The 17,852-nt window shown below is 39.4% G+C and overlaps 3 non-coding genes across 3 annotated transcripts; all 3 read right to left on the bottom strand.

Moving 5' to 3' along the window:
- Positions 1-7,082: 7,082 nt before the first annotated feature.
- Positions 7,083-7,155, bottom strand: TRNAK-CUU (transfer RNA lysine (anticodon CUU)). The gene has a single exon. It is a non-coding gene; the product is annotated as a tRNA-Lys (tRNA).
- A 2,027-nt stretch (positions 7,156-9,182) lies between these two features.
- TRNAK-CUU (transfer RNA lysine (anticodon CUU)) lies at positions 9,183-9,255 on the bottom strand. The gene has a single exon. It is a non-coding gene; the product is annotated as a tRNA-Lys (tRNA).
- A 2,052-nt stretch (positions 9,256-11,307) lies between these two features.
- TRNAK-CUU (transfer RNA lysine (anticodon CUU)) lies at positions 11,308-11,380 on the bottom strand. Its single transcript has one exon. It is a non-coding gene; the product is annotated as a tRNA-Lys (tRNA).
- Positions 11,381-17,852: the final 6,472 nt, after the last annotated feature.

Consider the following 17,852-nt stretch of genomic DNA (forward strand, 5'->3'; position numbering starts at 1 on the left):
AATGAGACCATATTTGAAAGCCATCTGTGATTTTTCTGTTCTTACTCTGCAATGACCTTGGCAATGACAAGTTAAAAATAAAATGTATGCAAACTTTTTTAATGTAGAATGCGGGCATCGATCCCGCTACCTCTCGCATGCTAAGCGAGCGCTCTACCATTTGAGCTAATTCCCCTGAGTGTTTAATCTGCATAACATGAAAAAAGTAACCTTACTGACTTCCACACTTTATTTGAAGTCCAATTGCCCATAACAGTGTTAAGTTCACTCCTAACTTATGCCTTACCTCCACTTATGGGATGTTTTACAGTTCAGGTTGGCCTGTTTACTACTCGAATATGAGTGATATTGTGGTGTGTTCATCTAGACTCATACCCTAGCTAATCTTGAAGTTAAATTTCCCACCAATGAGAAACCAAGGGAGATACCATTTTTGATAGTTATTGCATGTCTAATGCAAGAATATTCACCAGATTATGAGAGTCAATGCAATAATCCAGCAAAAATTACTCATTTTCGCCCAACATGGGGCTCGAACCCACGACCCTGAGATTAAGAGTCTCATGCTCTACCGACTGAGCTAGCCGGGCTCCCACTTCAAGATGGTATGCAGACTAATCATTTTTTATTAAGGAAATCCATTTCTGGACAATTTATGGGAGTTATTGCATGTCTAATTCAAGATTAATCTCCATATTATGAGAGTCAATGAAATATTCAGGCAAAAATTACTCTTTTTTGCCCAACGTGGGGCTCGAACCCACGACCCTGAGCTTAAGAGTCTCATGCTCTACCGACTGAGCTTGCCGGGGTCCCTCCTTAAGACAGTATGCAGACCAATCACTTTTTGTGAAGAAAATCAAATCCTGGATATTCCTCTACTCTTGTTTTGCAAGGAAAGCCAGATTTATACATCCTTTAGGGGACAGAGTGTCAAATAAAATAAGAGAAAATGGAAGTTGTGAGAACTTCATGTTGAGATTGCATAAGAATTCAAATTCCTCTCACGTGCTAAAGAATACCTGAACCGTTTTGATTAAACCACTTTAGTTGTTATAATGAGACCATATTTGAAAGCCATCTTTGATTTTTCTGTTCTTACTCTGCAATGACCTTGGCAATGACAAGTTAAAAATAAAATGTATGCAAATTTTATAATGGAGAATGCGGGCATTGATCCCGCTACCTCTCGCATGCTAAGCGAGCGCTCTACCATTTGAGCTAATTCCCCTGAATGTTTAATCTGCATAACATGAAAAAAGTAACCTTACTGCCTTCCACACTTTATTTGAAGTCCAATTGCCCATAACAGTGTTAAGTTCACTCCTAATTTATGCCTTACCTCCACTTATGGGATGTTTTACAGTTCAGGTTGGCCTGTTTACTACTCGAATATGAGTGATATTGTGGTTTGTTCATCTAGACTCATACCCTAGCTAATCTTGAAGTTAAATTTCCCACCAATGAGAAACCAAGGGAGATACTATTTTTGATAGTTATTGCATGTCTAATGCAAGAATATTCACCAGATTATGAGAGTCAATGCAATAATCCAGCAAAAATTACTAATTTTCGCCCAACGTGGGGCTCGAACCCACGTCCCTGAGATTAAGAGTCTCATGCTCTACTGACTGAGCTAGCCGGGCTCCCACTTCAAGATGGTATGCAGACTAATCATTTTTTATGAAGGAAATCCTTTTCTGGACAATTTATGGGAGTTATTGCATGTCTAATGCAAGATTAATCTCCATATTATGAGAGTCAATGAAATATTCAGGCAAAAATTACTCTTTTTCGCCCAACGTGGGGCTCAAACCCACGACCCTGAGCTTAAGAGTCTCATGCTCTACCGACTGAGCTTGCCGGGATCCCTCCTTAAGACAGTATGCAGACCAATCACTTTTTGTGAAGAAAATCAAATCCTGGATATTCCTCTACTCTTGTTTTGCAAGGAAAGCCAGATTTATACATCCTTTAGGGGACAGAGTGTCAAATAAAATAAGAGAAAATGAAAATGGAAGTTGTGAGAACTTCATGTTGAGATTGCATAAGAATTCAAATTCCTCTCACGTGCTAAAGAATACCTGAACCCTTTTGATTAAACCACTTTAGTTGTTATAATGAGACCATATTTGAAAGCCATCTGTGATTTTTCTGTTCTTACTCTGCAATGACCTTGGCAATGACAAGTTAAAAATAAAATGTATGCAAATTTTATAATGGAGAATGCGGGCATTGATCCCGCTACCTCTCGCATGCTAAGCGAGTGCTCTACCATTTGAGCTAATTCTCCTGAGTGGTTAATCTGCATAACATGAAAAAAGTAACCTTACTGCCTTCCACACTTTATTTGAAGTCCAATTGCCCATAACAGTGTTCAGTTCACTCCTAATTTATGCCTTACCTCCACTTAAGGGATGTTTTACAGTTCAGGTTGGCCTGTTTACTACTCGAATATGAGTGATATTGTGGTGGGTTCATCTAGACTCATACCCTACCTAATCTTGAAGTTAAATTTCCCACCAATGAGAAACCAAGGGAGATACCATTTTTGATAGTTATTGCATGTCTAATGCAAGAATACTCACCAGATTATGAGAGTCCAGCAAAAATTACTCATTTTCGCCCAACGTGGGGCTCGAACCCACGACCCTGAGATTAAGAGTCTCATGCTCTACCGACTGAACTAGCCGGGCTCCCACTTCAAGATGGTATGCAGACTAATCATTTTTTATGAAGGAAATCCATTCCTGGACAATTTTTGGGAGTTATTGCATGTCTAATGCAAGATTAATCTCCATATTATGAGAGTCAATGCAATATTCAGGCAAAAATTACTCATTTTCGCCCAACGTGGGGCTCGAACCCACGACCCTGAGATTAAGAGTCTCATGCTCTACCGACTGAGCTAGCCGGGTTCCCTCCTTAAGACAGTATGCAGACCAATCCCTTTTTGTGAAGAAAATCAAATCCTGGATATTCCTCTACTCTTGTTTTGCAAGGAAAGCCAGATTTATACATCCTTCAGAGGACAGAGTGTCAAAAAAAATAAGAGAAAATGAGAATGGAAGTTGTGAGAACTTCATTTTGAGATTGCATAAGAATTCAAATTCCTCTCACATGCTAAAGAATACCTGAACCCTTTTGATTAAACCACTTTAGTTGTTATAATGAGACCATATTTGAAAGCCATCTGTGATTTTTCTGTTCTTACTCTGCAATGACCTTGGCAATGACAAGTTAAAAATAAAATGTATGCAAATTTTATAATAGAGAATGCGGGCATCGATCCCGCTACCTCTCGCATGCTAAGCGAGCGCTCTACCATTTGAGCTAATTCCCCTGTGTGTTTAATCTGCATAACATGAAAAAAGTAACCTTACTGCCTTCCACACTTTATTTGAAGTCCAATTGCCCATAACAGTGTTAAGTTCACTCCTAACTTATGCCTTACCTCCACTTATGGGATGTTTTACAGTTCAGGTTGGCCTGTTTACTACTCGAATATGAGTGATATTGCGGTGTGTTCATCTAGACTCATACCCTAGCTAATCTTGAAGTTAAATTTCCCACCAATGAGAAACCAAGGGAGATACCATTTTTGATAGTTATTGCATGTCTAATGCAAGAATATTCACCAGATTATGAGAGTCAATGCAATAATCCAGCAAAAATTACTCATTTTCCCCCAACGTGGGGCTCGAACCAACGACCCTGAGATTAAGAGTCTCATGCTCTACCGACTGAGCTAGCCGGGCTCCCACTTCAAGATGGTATGCAGACTAATCATTTTTTATGAAGGAAATCCATTCCTGGACAATTTTTGGGAGTTATTGCAGGTCGAATGCAAGATTAATCTCCATATTATGAGAGTCAATGCAATATTCAGGCAAAAATTACTCTTTTTCGCCCAACGTGGGGCTCGAACACACGACCCTGAGATTAAGAGTCTCATGCTCTACCGACTGAGCTAGCCGGGCTCCCTCCTTAAGACAGTATGCAGACCAATCCCTTTTTGTGAAGAAAATCAAATCCTGGATATTCCTCTACTCTTGTTTTGCAAGGAAAGCCAGATTTATACATCCTTCAGAGGACAGAGTGTCAAAAAAAATAAGAGAAAATGAAAATGGAAGTTGTGAGAACTTCATTTTGAGATTGCATAAGAATTCAAATTCCTCTCACATGCTAAAGAATACCTGAACCCTTTTGATTAAACCACTTTAGTTGTTATAATGAGACCATATTTGAAAGCCATCTGTGATTTTTCTGTTCTTACTCTGCAATGACCTTGGCAATGACAAGTTAAAAATAAAATGTATACAAATTTTATAATGGAGAATGCCGGCATCGATCCCGCTACCTCTCGCATGCTAAGCAAGCGCTCTACCATTTGAGCTAATTCCCCTGTGTGTTTAATCTGCATAACATGAAAAAAGTAACCTCACTGCCTTACACACTTTATTTGAAGTCCAATTGCCCATAACAGTGTTCAGTTCACTCCTAACGTATGCCTTACCTTCACTTATGGGATGTTTTACAGTTCAGGTTGGCCTGTTTACTACTCGAATATGAGTGATATTGTGGTGTGTTCATCTAGACTCATACCCTACCTAATCTTGAAGTTAAATTTCCCACCAATGAGAAACCAAGGGAGATACCATTTTTGATAGTTATTGCATGTCTAATGCAAGAATAATCACCAGATTATGAGAGTCCAGCAAAAATTACTCATTTTCGCCCAACGTGGGGCTTGAACCCACGACGCTGAGATTAAGAGTCTCATGCTCTACCGACTGAGCTAGCCGGGCTCCCACTTCAAGATGGTATGCAGACTAATCATTTTTTATGAAGGAAATCCATTCCTGGACAATTTTTGGGAGTTATTGCATGTCTAATGCTAGATTAATCTCCATATTATGAGAGTCAATGCAATATTCAGGCAAAAATTACTCGTTTTCGCCCAACGTGGGGCTCCAACCCACGACCCTGAGATTAAGAGTCTCATGCTCTACCGACTGAGCTAGCCGGGCTCCCTCCTTAAGACAGTATGCAGACCAATCCCTTTTTGTGAAGAAAATCAAATCCTGGATATTCCTCTACTCTTGTTTTGCAAGGAAAGCCAGATTTATACATCCTTCAGAGGACAGAGTGTCAAAAAAAAGTAAGAGAAAATGAAAATGGAAGTTGTGAGAACTTCATTTTGAGATTGCATAAGAATTCAAATTCCTCTCACATGCTAAAGAATACCTGAACCCTTTTGATTAAACCACTTTAGTTGTTATAATGAGACCATATTTGAAAGCAATCTGTGATTTTTCTGTTCTTACTCTGCAATGACCTTGGCAATGACAAGTTAAAAATAAAATGTATGCAAATTTTATAATGGAGAATGCGGGCATCGATCCCGCTACCTCTTGCATGCTAAGCGAGCGCTCTACCATTTGAGCTAATTCCCCTGTGTGTTTAATCTGCATAACATGAAAAAATTAACCTTACTGCCTTCCACACTTTATTTGAAGTCCAATTGCCCATAACAGTGTTAAGTTCACTCCTAACTTATGCCTTACCTCCACTTATGGGATGTTTTACAGTTCAGGTTGGCCTGTTTACTACTCGAATATGAGTGATATTGCGGTGTGTTCATCTAGACTCATACCCTAGCTAATCTTGAAGTTAAATTTCCCACCAATGAGAAACCAAGGGAGATACCATTTTTGATAGTTATTGCATGTCTAATGCAAGAATATTCACCAGATTATGAGAGTCAATGCAATAATCCAGCAAAAATTACTCATTTTTGCCCAACGTGGGGCTCAAACCCACGACCCTGAGATTAAGAATCTCATGCTCTACCAACTGAGCTAGCCGGGCTCCCACTTCAAGATGGTATGCAGACTAATCATTTTTTATGAAGGAAATCCATTCCTGGACAATTTTTGGGAGTTATTGCAGGTCTAATGCAAGATTAATCTCCATGTTATGAGAGTCAATGCAATATTCAGGCAAAAATTACTTTTTTTCGCCCAACATGGGGCTCGAACCCACGACCCTGAGATTAAGAGTCTCATGCTCTACCGACTGAGCTAGCCGGGCTCCCTCCTTAAGACAGTATGCAGACCAATCCCTTTTTGTGAAGAAAATCAAATCCTGGATATTCCTCTACTCTTGTTTTGCAAGGAACGCCAGATTTATACATCCTTCAGAGGACAGAGTGTCAAAAAAAATAAGAGAAAATGAAAACGGAAGTTGTGAGAACTTCATTTTGAGATTGCATAAGAATTCAAATTCCTCTCACATGCTAAAGAATACCTGAACCCTTTTGATTAAACCACTTTAGTTGTTATATTGAGACCATATTTGAAAGCCATCTGTGATTTTTCTGTTCTTACTCTGCAATGACCTTGGCAATGACAAGTTAAAAATAAATTGTATGCACATTTTATAATGGATAATGCCGGCATCGATCCCGCTACCTCTCGCATGCTAAGCAAGCGCTCTACCATTTGAGCTAATTCCCCTGTGTGTTTAATCTGCATAACATGAAAAAAGTAACCTCACTGCCTTACACACTTTATTTGAAGTCCAATTGCCCATAACAGTGTTCAGTTCACTCCTAACGTATGCCTTACCTTCACTTATGGGATGTTTTACAGTTCAGGTTGGCCTGTTTACTACTCGAATATGAGTGATATTGTGGTGTGTTCATCTAGACTCATACCCTACCTAATCTTGAAGTTAAATTTCCCACCAATGAGAAACCAAGGGAGATACCATTTTTGATAGTTATTGCATGTCTAATGCAAGAATATTCACCAGATTATGAGAGTCAATGCAATAATCCAGCAAAAATTACTCATTTTCACCCAACGTGGGGCTCGAACCCACGACCCTGAGATTAAGAGTCTCATGCTCTACAGACTGAGCTAGCCGGGCTCCCACTTCAAGATGGTATGCAGACTAATTATTTTTTATGAAGGAAATCCATTCCTGGACAATTTTTGGGAGTTATTGCAGGTCTAATGCAAGATTAATCTCCATATTATGAGAGTCAATGCAATATTCAGGAAAAAATTACTCGTTTTCGCCCAACGTGGGGCTCGAACCCACGACCCTGAGATTAAGAGTCTCATGCTCTACCGACTGAGCTAGCCGGGCTCCCTCCTTAAGACAGTATGCAGACCAATCCCTTTTTGTGAAGAAAATCAAATCCTGGATATTCCTCTACTCTTGTTTTGCAAGGAAAGCCAGATTTATACATCCTTCAGAGGACAGAGTGTCAAAAAAAATAAGAGAAAATGAAAACGGAAGTTGTGAGAACTTCATTTTGAGATTGCATAAGAATTCAAATTCCTCTCACATGCTAAAGAATACCTGAACCCTTTTGATTAAACCACTTTAGTTGTTATAATGAGACCATATTTGAAAGCCATCTGTGATTTTTCTGTTCTTACTCTGCAATGACCTTGGCAAGGACAAGTTAAAAATAAAATGTATGCAAATTTTATAATGGAGAATGCGGGCATCGATACCGCTACCTCTTGCATGCTAAGCGAGCGCTCTACCATTTGAGCTAATTCCCCTGTGTGTTTAATCTGCATAACATGAAAAAAGTAACCTCACTGCCTTACACACTTTATTTGAAGTCCAATTGCCCATAACAGTGTTCAGTTCACTCCTAACTTATGCCTTACCTTCACTTATGGGATGTTTTACAGTTCAGGTTGGCCTGTTTACTACTCGAATATGAGTGATATTGTGGTGTGTTCATCTAGACTCATACCCTACCTAATCTTGAAGTTAAATTTCCCACCAATGAGAAACCAAGGGAGATACCATTTTTGATAGTTATTGCATGTCTAATGCAAGAATAATCACCAGATTATGAGAGTCCAGCAAAAATTACTCATTTTCGCCCAACGTGGGGCTCGAACCCACGACCCTGAGATTAAGAGTCTCATGCTCTACCGATTGAGCTCCCACTTCAAGATGGTATGCAGACTAATCATTTTTTATGAAGGAGATCCATTCCTGGACAATTTTTGGGAGTTATTGCATGTCTAATGCAAGATTAATCTCCATATTATGAGAGTCAATGCAATATTCAGGCAAAAATTACTCGTTTTCGCCCAACGTGTGGCTCGAACCCACGACCCTGAGATTAAGAGTCTCATGCTCTACCGACTGAGCTAGCCGGGTTCCCTCCTTAAGACAGTATGCAGACCAATTCCTTTTTGTGAAGAAAATCAAATCCTGGATATTCCTCTACTCTTGTTTTGCAATGAAAGCCAGATTTATACATCCTTCAGAGGACAGAGTGTCAAAAAAAAATAAGAGAAAATGAAAATGGAAGTTGTGAGAACTTCATTTTGAGATTGCATAAGAATTCAAATTCCTCTCACATGCTAAAGAATACCTGAACCCTTTTGATTAAACCTCTTTAGTTGTTATAATGAGACCATATTTGAAAGCCATCTGTGATTTTTCTGTTCTTACTCTGCAATGACCTTGGCAATGACAAGTTAAAAATAAAATGTATGCAAATTTTATAATGGAGAATGCGGGCATCGATCCCGCTACCTCTCGCATGCTAAGCAAGCGCTCTACCATTTGAGCTAATTCCCCTGTGTGTTTAATCTGCATAACATGAAAAAAGTAACCTCACTGCCTTACACACTTTATTTGAAGTCCAATTGCCCATAACAGTGTTCAGTTCACTCCTAACGTATGCCTTACCTTCACTTATGGGATGTTTTACAGTTCAGGTTGGCCTGTTTACTACTCGAATATGAGTGATATTGTGGTGTGTTCATCTAGACTCATACCCTACCTAATCTTGAAGTTAAATTTCCCACCAATGAGAAACCAAGGGAGATACCATTTTTGATATTTATTGCATGTCTAATGCAAGAATATTCACCAGATTATGAGAGTCAATGCAATAATCCAGCAAAAATTACTCATTTTCACCCAACGTGGGGCTCGAACCCACGACCCTGAGATTAAGAGTTGCTCTACCGACTGAGCTAGCCGGGCTCCCACTTCAAGATGGTATGCAGACTAATTATTTTTTATGAAGGAAATCCATTCCTGGACAATTTTTGGGAGTTATTGCAGGTCTAATGCAAGATTAATCTCCATATTATGAGAGTCAATGCAATATTCAGGCAAAAATTACTCGTTTTCGCCCAACGTGGGGCTCGAACCCACGACCCTGAGATTAAGAGTCTCATGCTCTACCAACTGAGCTAGCCGGGCTCCCTCCTTAAGACAGTATGCAGACCAATCCCTTTTTGTGAAGAAAATCAAATCCTGGATATTCCTCTACTCTTGTTTTGCAAGGAAAGCCAGATGTATACATCCTTCAGAGGACAGAGTGTCAAAAAAAAGTAAGAGAAAATGAAAATGGAAGTTGTGAGAACTTCATTTTGAGATTGCATAAGAATTCAAATTCCTCTCACATGCTAAAGAATACCTGAACCCTTTTGATTAAACCACTTTAGTTGTTATAATGAGACCATATTTGAAAGCCATCTGTGATTTTTCTGTTCTTACTCTGCAATGACCTTGGCAATGACAAGTTAAAAATAAAATGTATGCAAATTTTATAATGGAGAATGCGGGCATCGATCCCGCTACCTCTTGCATGCTAAGCGAGCGCTCTACCATTTGAGCTAATTCCCCTGTGTGTTTAATCTGCATAACATGAAAAAAGTAACCTTACTGCCTTCCACACTTTATTTGAAGTCCAATTGCCCATAACAGTGTTAAGTTCACTCCTAACTTATGCCTTACCTCCACTTATGGGATGTTTTACAGTTCAGGTTGGCCTGTTTACTACTCGAATATGAGTGATATTGCGGTGTGTTCATCTAGACTCATACCCTAGCTAATCTTGAAGTTAAATTTCCCACCAATGAGAAACCAAGGGAGATACCATTTTTGATAGTTATTGCATGTCTAATGCAAGAATATTCACCAGATTATGAGAGTCAATTCAATAATCCAGCAAAAATTACTCATTTTTGCCCAACGTGGGGCTCAAACCCACGACCCTGAGATTAAGAGTCTCATGCTCTACCGACTGAGCTAGCCGGGCTCCCACTTCAAGATGGTATGCAGACTAATCATTTTTTATGAAGGAAATCCATTCCTGGACAATTTTTGGGAGTTATTGCAGGTCTAATGCAAGATTAATCTCCATGTTATGAGAGTCAATGCAATATTCAGGCAAAAATTACTTTTTTTCGCCCAACATGGGGCTCGAACCCACGACCCTGAGATTAAGAGTCTCATGCTCTACCGACTGAGCTAGCCGGGCTCCCTCCTTAAGACAGTATGCAGACCAATCCCTTTTTGTGAAGAAAATCAAATCCTGGATATTCCTCTACTCTTGTTTTGCAAGGAACGCCAGATTTATACATCCTTCAGAGGACAGAGTGTCAAAAAAAATAAGAGAAAATGAAAACGGAAGTTGTGAGAACTTCATTTTGAGATTGCATAAGAATTCAAATTCCTCTCACATGCTAAAGAATACCTGAACCCTTTTGATTAAACCACTTTAGTTGTTATAATGAGACCATATTTGAAAGCCATCTGTGATTTTTCTGTTCTTACTCTGCAATGACCTTGGCAATGACAAGTTAAAAATAAATTGTATGCACATTTTATAATGGATAATGCCGGCATCGATCCCGCTACCTCTCGCATGCTAAGCAAGCGCTCTACCATTTGAGCTAATTCCCCTGTGTGTTTAATCTGCATAACATGAAAAAAGTAACCTCACTGCCTTACACACTTTATTTGAAGTCCAATTGCCCATAACAGTGTTCAGTTCACTCCTAACGTATGCCTTACCTTCACTTATGGGATGTTTTACAGTTCAGGTTGGCCTGTTTACTACTCGAATATGAGTGATATTGTGGTGTGTTCATCTAGACTCATACCCTACCTAATCTTGAAGTTAAATTTCCCACCAATGAGAAACCAAGGGAGATACCATTTTTGATAGTTATTGCATGTCTAATGCAAGAATATTCACCAGATTATGAGAGTCAATGCAATAATCCAGCAAAAATTACTCATTTTCACCCAACGTGGGGCTCGAACCCACGACCCTGAGATTAAGAGTCTCATGCTCTACAGACTGAGCTAGCCGGGCTCCCACTTCAAGATGGTATGCAGACTAATTATTTTTTATGAAGGAAATCCATTCCTGGACAATTTTTGGGAGTTATTGCAGGTCTAATGCAAGATTAATCTCCATATTATGAGAGTCAATGCAATATTCAGGAAAAAATTACTCGTTTTCGCCCAACGTGGGGCTCGAACCCACGACCCTGAGATTAAGAGTCTCATGCTCTACCGACTGAGCTAGCCGGGCTCCCTCCTTAAGACAGTATGCAGACCAATCCCTTTTTGTGAAGAAAATCAAATCCTGGATATTCCTCTACTCTTGTTTTGCAAGGAAAGCCAGATTTATACATCCTTCAGAGGACAGAGTGTCAAAAAAAATAAGAGAAAATGAAAACGGAAGTTGTGAGAACTTCATTTTGAGATTGCATAAGAATTCAAATTCCTCTCACATGCTAAAGAATACCTGAACCCTTTTGATTAAACCACTTTAGTTGTTATAATGAGACCATATTTGAAAGCCATCTGTGATTTTTCTGTTCTTACTCTGCAATGACCTTGGCAAGGACAAGTTAAAAATAAAATGTATGCAAATTTTATAATGGAGAATGCGGGCATCGATACCGCTACCTCTTGCATGCTAAGCGAGCGCTCTACCATTTGAGCTAATTCCCCTGTGTGTTTAATCTGCATAACATGAAAAAAGTAACCTCACTGCCTTACACACTTTATTTGAAGTCCAATTGCCCATAACAGTGTTCAGTTCACTCCTAACTTATGCCTTACCTTCACTTATGGGATGTTTTACAGTTCAGGTTGGCCTGTTTACTACTCGAATATGAGTGATATTGTGGTGTGTTCATCTAGACTCATACCCTACCTAATCTTGAAGTTAAATTTCCCACCAATGAGAAACCAAGGGAGATACCATTTTTGATAGTTATTGCATGTCTAATGCAAGAATAATCACCAGATTATGAGAGTCCAGCAAAAATTACTCATTTTCGCCCAACGTGGGGCTCGAACCCACGACCCTGAGATTAAGAGTCTCATGCTCTACCGATTGAGCTCCCACTTCAAGATGGTATGCAGACTAATCATTTTTTATGAAGGAGATCCATTCCTGGACAATTTTTGGGAGTTATTGCATGTCTAATGCAAGATTAATCTCCATATTATGAGAGTCAATGCAATATTCAGGCAAAAATTACTCGTTTTCGCCCAACGTGTGGCTCGAACCCACGACCCTGAGATTAAGAGTCTCATGCTCTACCGACTGAGCTAGCCGGGTTCCCTCCTTAAGACAGTATGCAGACCAATTCCTTTTTGTGAAGAAAATCAAATCCTGGATATTCCTCTACTCTTGTTTTGCAATGAAAGCCAGATTTATACATCCTTCAGAGGACAGAGTGTCAAAAAAAAATAAGAGAAAATGAAAATGGAAGTTGTGAGAACTTCATTTTGAGATTGCATAAGAATTCAAATTCCTCTCACATGCTAAAGAATACCTGAACCCTTTTGATTAAACCTCTTTAGTTGTTATAATGAGACCATATTTGAAAGCCATCTGTGATTTTTCTGTTCTTACTCTGCAATGACCTTGGCAATGACAAGTTAAAAATAAAATGTATGCAAATTTTATAATGGAGAATGCGGGCATCGATCCCGCTACCTCTCGCATGCTAAGCAAGCGCTCTACCATTTGAGCTAATTCCCCTGTGTGTTTAATCTGCATAACATGAAAAAAGTAACCTCACTGCCTTACACACTTTATTTGAAGTCCAATTGCCCATAACAGTGTTCAGTTCACTCCTAACGTATGCCTTACCTTCACTTATGGGATGTTTTACAGTTCAGGTTGGCCTGTTTACTACTCGAATATGAGTGATATTGTGGTGTGTTCATCTAGACTCATACCCTACCTAATCTTGAAGTTAAATTTCCCACCAATGAGAAACCAAGGGAGATACCATTTTTGATATTTATTGCATGTCTAATGCAAGAATATTCACCAGATTATGAGAGTCAATGCAATAATCCAGCAAAAATTACTCATTTTCACCCAACGTGGGGCTCGAACCCACGACCCTGAGATTAAGAGTTGCTCTACCGACTGAGCTAGCCGGGCTCCCACTTCAAGATGGTATGCAGACTAATTATTTTTTATGAAGGAAATCCATTCCTGGACAATTTTTGGGAGTTATTGCAGGTCTAATGCAAGATTAATCTCCATATTATGAGAGTCAATGCAATATTCAGGCAAAAATTACTCGTTTTCGCCCAACGTGGGGCTTGAACCCACGACCCTGAGATTAAGAGTCTCATGCTCTACCAACTGAGCTAGCCGGGCTCCCTCCTTAAGACAGTATGCAGACCAATCCCTTTTTGTGAAGAAAATCAAATCCTGGATATTCCTCTACTCTTGTTTTGCAAGGAAAGCCAGATGTATACATCCTTCAGAGGACAGAGTGTCAAAAAAAAGTAAGAGAAAATGAAAATGGAAGTTGTGAGAACTTCATTTTGAGATTGCATAAGAATTCAAATTCCTCTCACATGCTAAAGAATACCTGAACCCTTTTGATTAAACCACTTTAGTTGTTATAATGAGACCATATTTGAAAGCCATCTGTGATTTTTCTGTTCTTACTCTGCAATGACCTTGGCAATGACAAGTTAAAAATAAAATGTATGCAAATTTTATAATGGAGAATGCGGGCATCGATCCCGCTACCTCTTGCATGCTAAGCGAGCGCTCTACCATTTGAGCTAATTCCCCTGTGTGTTTAATCTGCATAACATGAAAAAAGTAACCTTACTGCCTTCCACACTTTATTTGAAGTCCAATTGCCCATAACAGTGTTAAGTTCACTCCTAACTTATGCCTTACCTCCACTTATGGGATGTTTTACAGTTCAGGTTGGCCTGTTTACTACTCGAATATGAGTGATATTGCGGTGTGTTCATCTAGACTCATACCCTAGCTAATCTTGAAGTTAAATTTCCCACCAATGAGAAACCAAGGGAGATACCATTTTTGATAGTTATTGCATGTCTAATGCAAGAATATTCACCAGATTATGAGAGTCAATTCAATAATCCAGCAAAAATTACTCATTTTTGCCCAACGTGGGGCTCAAACCCACGACCCTGAGATTAAGAGTCTCATGCTCTACCGACTGAGCTAGCCGGGCTCCCACTTCAAGATGGTATGCAGACTAATCATTTTTTATGAAGGAAATCCATTCCTGGACAATTTTTGGGAGTTATTGCAGGTCTAATGCAAGATTAATCTCCATGTTATGAGAGTCAATGCAATATTCAGGCAAAAATTACTTTTTTTCGCCCAACATGGGGCTCGAACCCACGACCCTGAGATTAAGAGTCTCATGCTCTACCGACTGAGCTAGCCGGGCTCCCTCCTTAAGACAGTATGCAGACCAATCCCTTTTTGTGAAGAAAATCAAATCCTGGATATTCCTCTACTCTTGATTTGCAAGGAAAGCCAGATTTATACATCCTTCAGAGGACAGAGTGTCAAAAAAAATAAGAGAAAATGAAAACGGAAGTTGTGAGAACTTCATTTTGAGATTGCATAAGAATTCAAATTCCTCTCACATGCTAAAGAATACCTGAACCCTTTTGATTAAACCACTTTAGTTGTTATAATGAGACCAAATTTGAAAGCCATCTGTGATTTTTCTGTTCTTACTCTGCAATGACCTTGGCAATGACAAGTTAAAAATAAAATGTATGCAAATTTTATAATGGAGAATGCCGGCATCGATCCCGCTACCTCTCGCATGCTAAGCAAGCGCTCTACCATTTGAGCTAATTCCCCTGTGTGTTTAATCTGCATAACATGAAAAAAGTAACCTCACTGCCTTACACACTTTATTTGAAGTCCAATTGCCCATAACAGTGTTCAGTTCACTCCTAACGTATGCCTTACCTTCACTTATGGGATGTTTTACAGTTCAGGTTGGCCTGTTTACTACTCGAATATGAGTGATATTGTGGTGTGTTCATCTAGACTCATACCCTACCTAATCTTGAAGTTAAATTTCCCACCAATGAGAAACCAAGGGAGATACCATTTTTGATAGTTATTGCATGTCTAATGCAAGAATAATCACCAGATTATGAGAGTCCAGCAAAAATTACTCATTTTCGCCCAACGTGGGGCTTGAACCCACGTCGCTGAGATTAAGAGTCTCATGCTCTACCGACTGAGCTAGCCGGGCTCCCACTTCAAGATGGTATGCAGACTAATCATTTTTTATGAAGGAAATCCATTCCTGGACAATTTTTGGGAGTTATTGCATGTCTAATGCTAGATTAATCTCCATATTATGAGAGTCAATGCAATATTCAGGCAAAAATTACTCGTTTTCGCCCAACGTGGGGCTCCAACCCACGACCCTGAGATTAAGAGTCTCATGCTCTACCGACTGAGCTAGCCGGGCTCCCTCCTTAAGACAGTATGCAGACCAATCCCTTTTTGTGAAGAAAATCAAATCCTGGATATTCCTCTACTCTTGTTTTGCAAGGAAAGCCAGATTTATACATCCTTCAGAGGACAGAGTGTCAAAAAAAAGTAAGAGAAAATGAAAATGGAAGTTGTGAGAACTTCATTTTGAGATTGCATAAGAATTCAAATTCCTCTCACATGCTAAAGAATACCTGAACCCTTTTGATTAAACCACTTTAGTTGTTATAATGAGACCATATTTGAAAGCAATCTGTGATTTTTCTGTTCTTACTCTGCAATGACCTTGGCAATGACAAGTTAAAAATAAAATGTATGCAAATTTTATAATGGAGAATGCGGGCATCGATCCCGCTACCTCTTGCATGCTAAGCGAGCGCTCTACCATTTGAGCTAATTCCCATGTGTGTTTAATCTGCATAACATGAAAAAAGTAACCTTACTGCCTTCCACACTTTATTTGAAGTCCAATTGCCCATAACAGTGTTAAGTTCACTCCTAACGTATGCCTTACCTCCACTTATGGGATGTTTTACAGTTCAGGTTGGCCTGTTTACTACTCGAATATGAGTGATATTGCGGTGTGTTCATCTAGACTCATACCCTAGCTAATCTTGAAGTTAAATTTCCCACCAATGAGAAACCAAGGGAGATACCATTTTTGATAGTTATTGCATGTCTAATGCAAGAATATTCACCAGATTATGAGAGTCAATGCAATAATCCAGCAAAAATTACTCATTTTTGCCCAACGTGGGGCTCAAACCCACGACCCTGAGATTAAGAGTCTCATGCTCTACCAACTGAGCTAGCCGGGCTCCCACTTCAAGATGGTATGCAGACTAATCATTTTTTATGAAGGAAATCCATTCCTGGACAATTTTTGGGAGTTATTGCAGGTCTAATGCAAGATTAATCTCCATGTTATGAGAGTCAATGCAATATTCAGGCAAAAATTACTTTTTTTCGCCCAACATGGGGCTCGAACCCACGACCCTGAGATTAAGAGTCTCATGCTATACCGACTGAGCTAGCCGGGCTCCCTCCTTAAGACAGTATGCAGACCAATCCCTTTTTGTGAAGAAAATCAAATCCTGGATATTCCTCTACTCTTGTTTTGCAAGGAACGCCAGATTTATACATCCTTCAGAGGACAGAGTGTCAAAAAAAATAAGAGAAAATGAAAACGGAAGTTGTGAGAACTTCATTTTGAGATTGCATAAGAATTCAAATTCCTCTCACATGCTAAAGAATACCTGAACCCTTTTGATTAAACCACTTTAGTTGTTATAATGAGACCATATTTGAAAGCCATCTGTGATTTTTCTGTTCTTACTCTGCAATGACCTTGGCAATGACAAGTTAAAAATAAAATGTATGCAAATTTTATAATGGAGAATGCCGGCATCGATCCCGCTACCTCTCGCATGCTAAGCAAGCGCTCTACCATTTGAGCTAATTCCCCTGTGTGTTTAATCTGCATAACATGAAAAAAGTAACCTCACTGCCTTACACACTTTATTTGAAGTCCAATTGCCCATAACAGTGTTCAGTTCACTCCTAACGTATGCCTTACCTTCACTTATGGGATGTTTTACAGTTCAGGTTGGCCTGTTTACTACTCGAATATGAGTGATATTGTGGTGTGTTCATCTAGACTCATACCCTACCTAATCTTGAAGTTAAATTTCCCACCAATGAGAAACCAAGGGAGATACCATTTTTGATAGTTATTGCATGTCTAATGCAAGAATATTCACCAGATTATGAGAGTCAATGCAATAATCCAGCAAAAATTACTCATTTTCACCCAACGTGGGGCTCGAACCCACGACCCTGAGATTAAGAGTCTCATGCTCTACCGACTGAGCTAGCCGGGCTCCCACTTCAAGATGGTATGCAGACTAATTATTTTTTATGAAGGAAATCCATTCCTGGACAATTTTTGGGAGTTATTGCAGGTCTAATGCAAGATTAATCTCCATATTATGAGAGTCAATGCAATATTCAGGCAAAAATTACTCGTTTTCACCCAACGTGGGGCTCGAACCCACGACCCTGAGATTAAGAGTCTCATGCTCTACCGACTGAGCTAGCCGGGCTCCCTCCTTAAGACAGTATGCAGACCAATCCCTTTTTGTGAAGAAAATCAAATCCTGGATATTCCTCTACTCTTGTTTTGCAAGGAAAGCCAGATTTATACATCCTTCAGAGGACAGAGTGTCAAAAAAAATAA

This window comes from Lissotriton vulgaris, chromosome 1_1, assembly GCF_964263255.1.
Source record: "Lissotriton vulgaris chromosome 1_1, aLisVul1.2, whole genome shotgun sequence".
NCBI lineage: Eukaryota > Metazoa > Chordata > Amphibia > Caudata > Salamandridae > Lissotriton > Lissotriton vulgaris.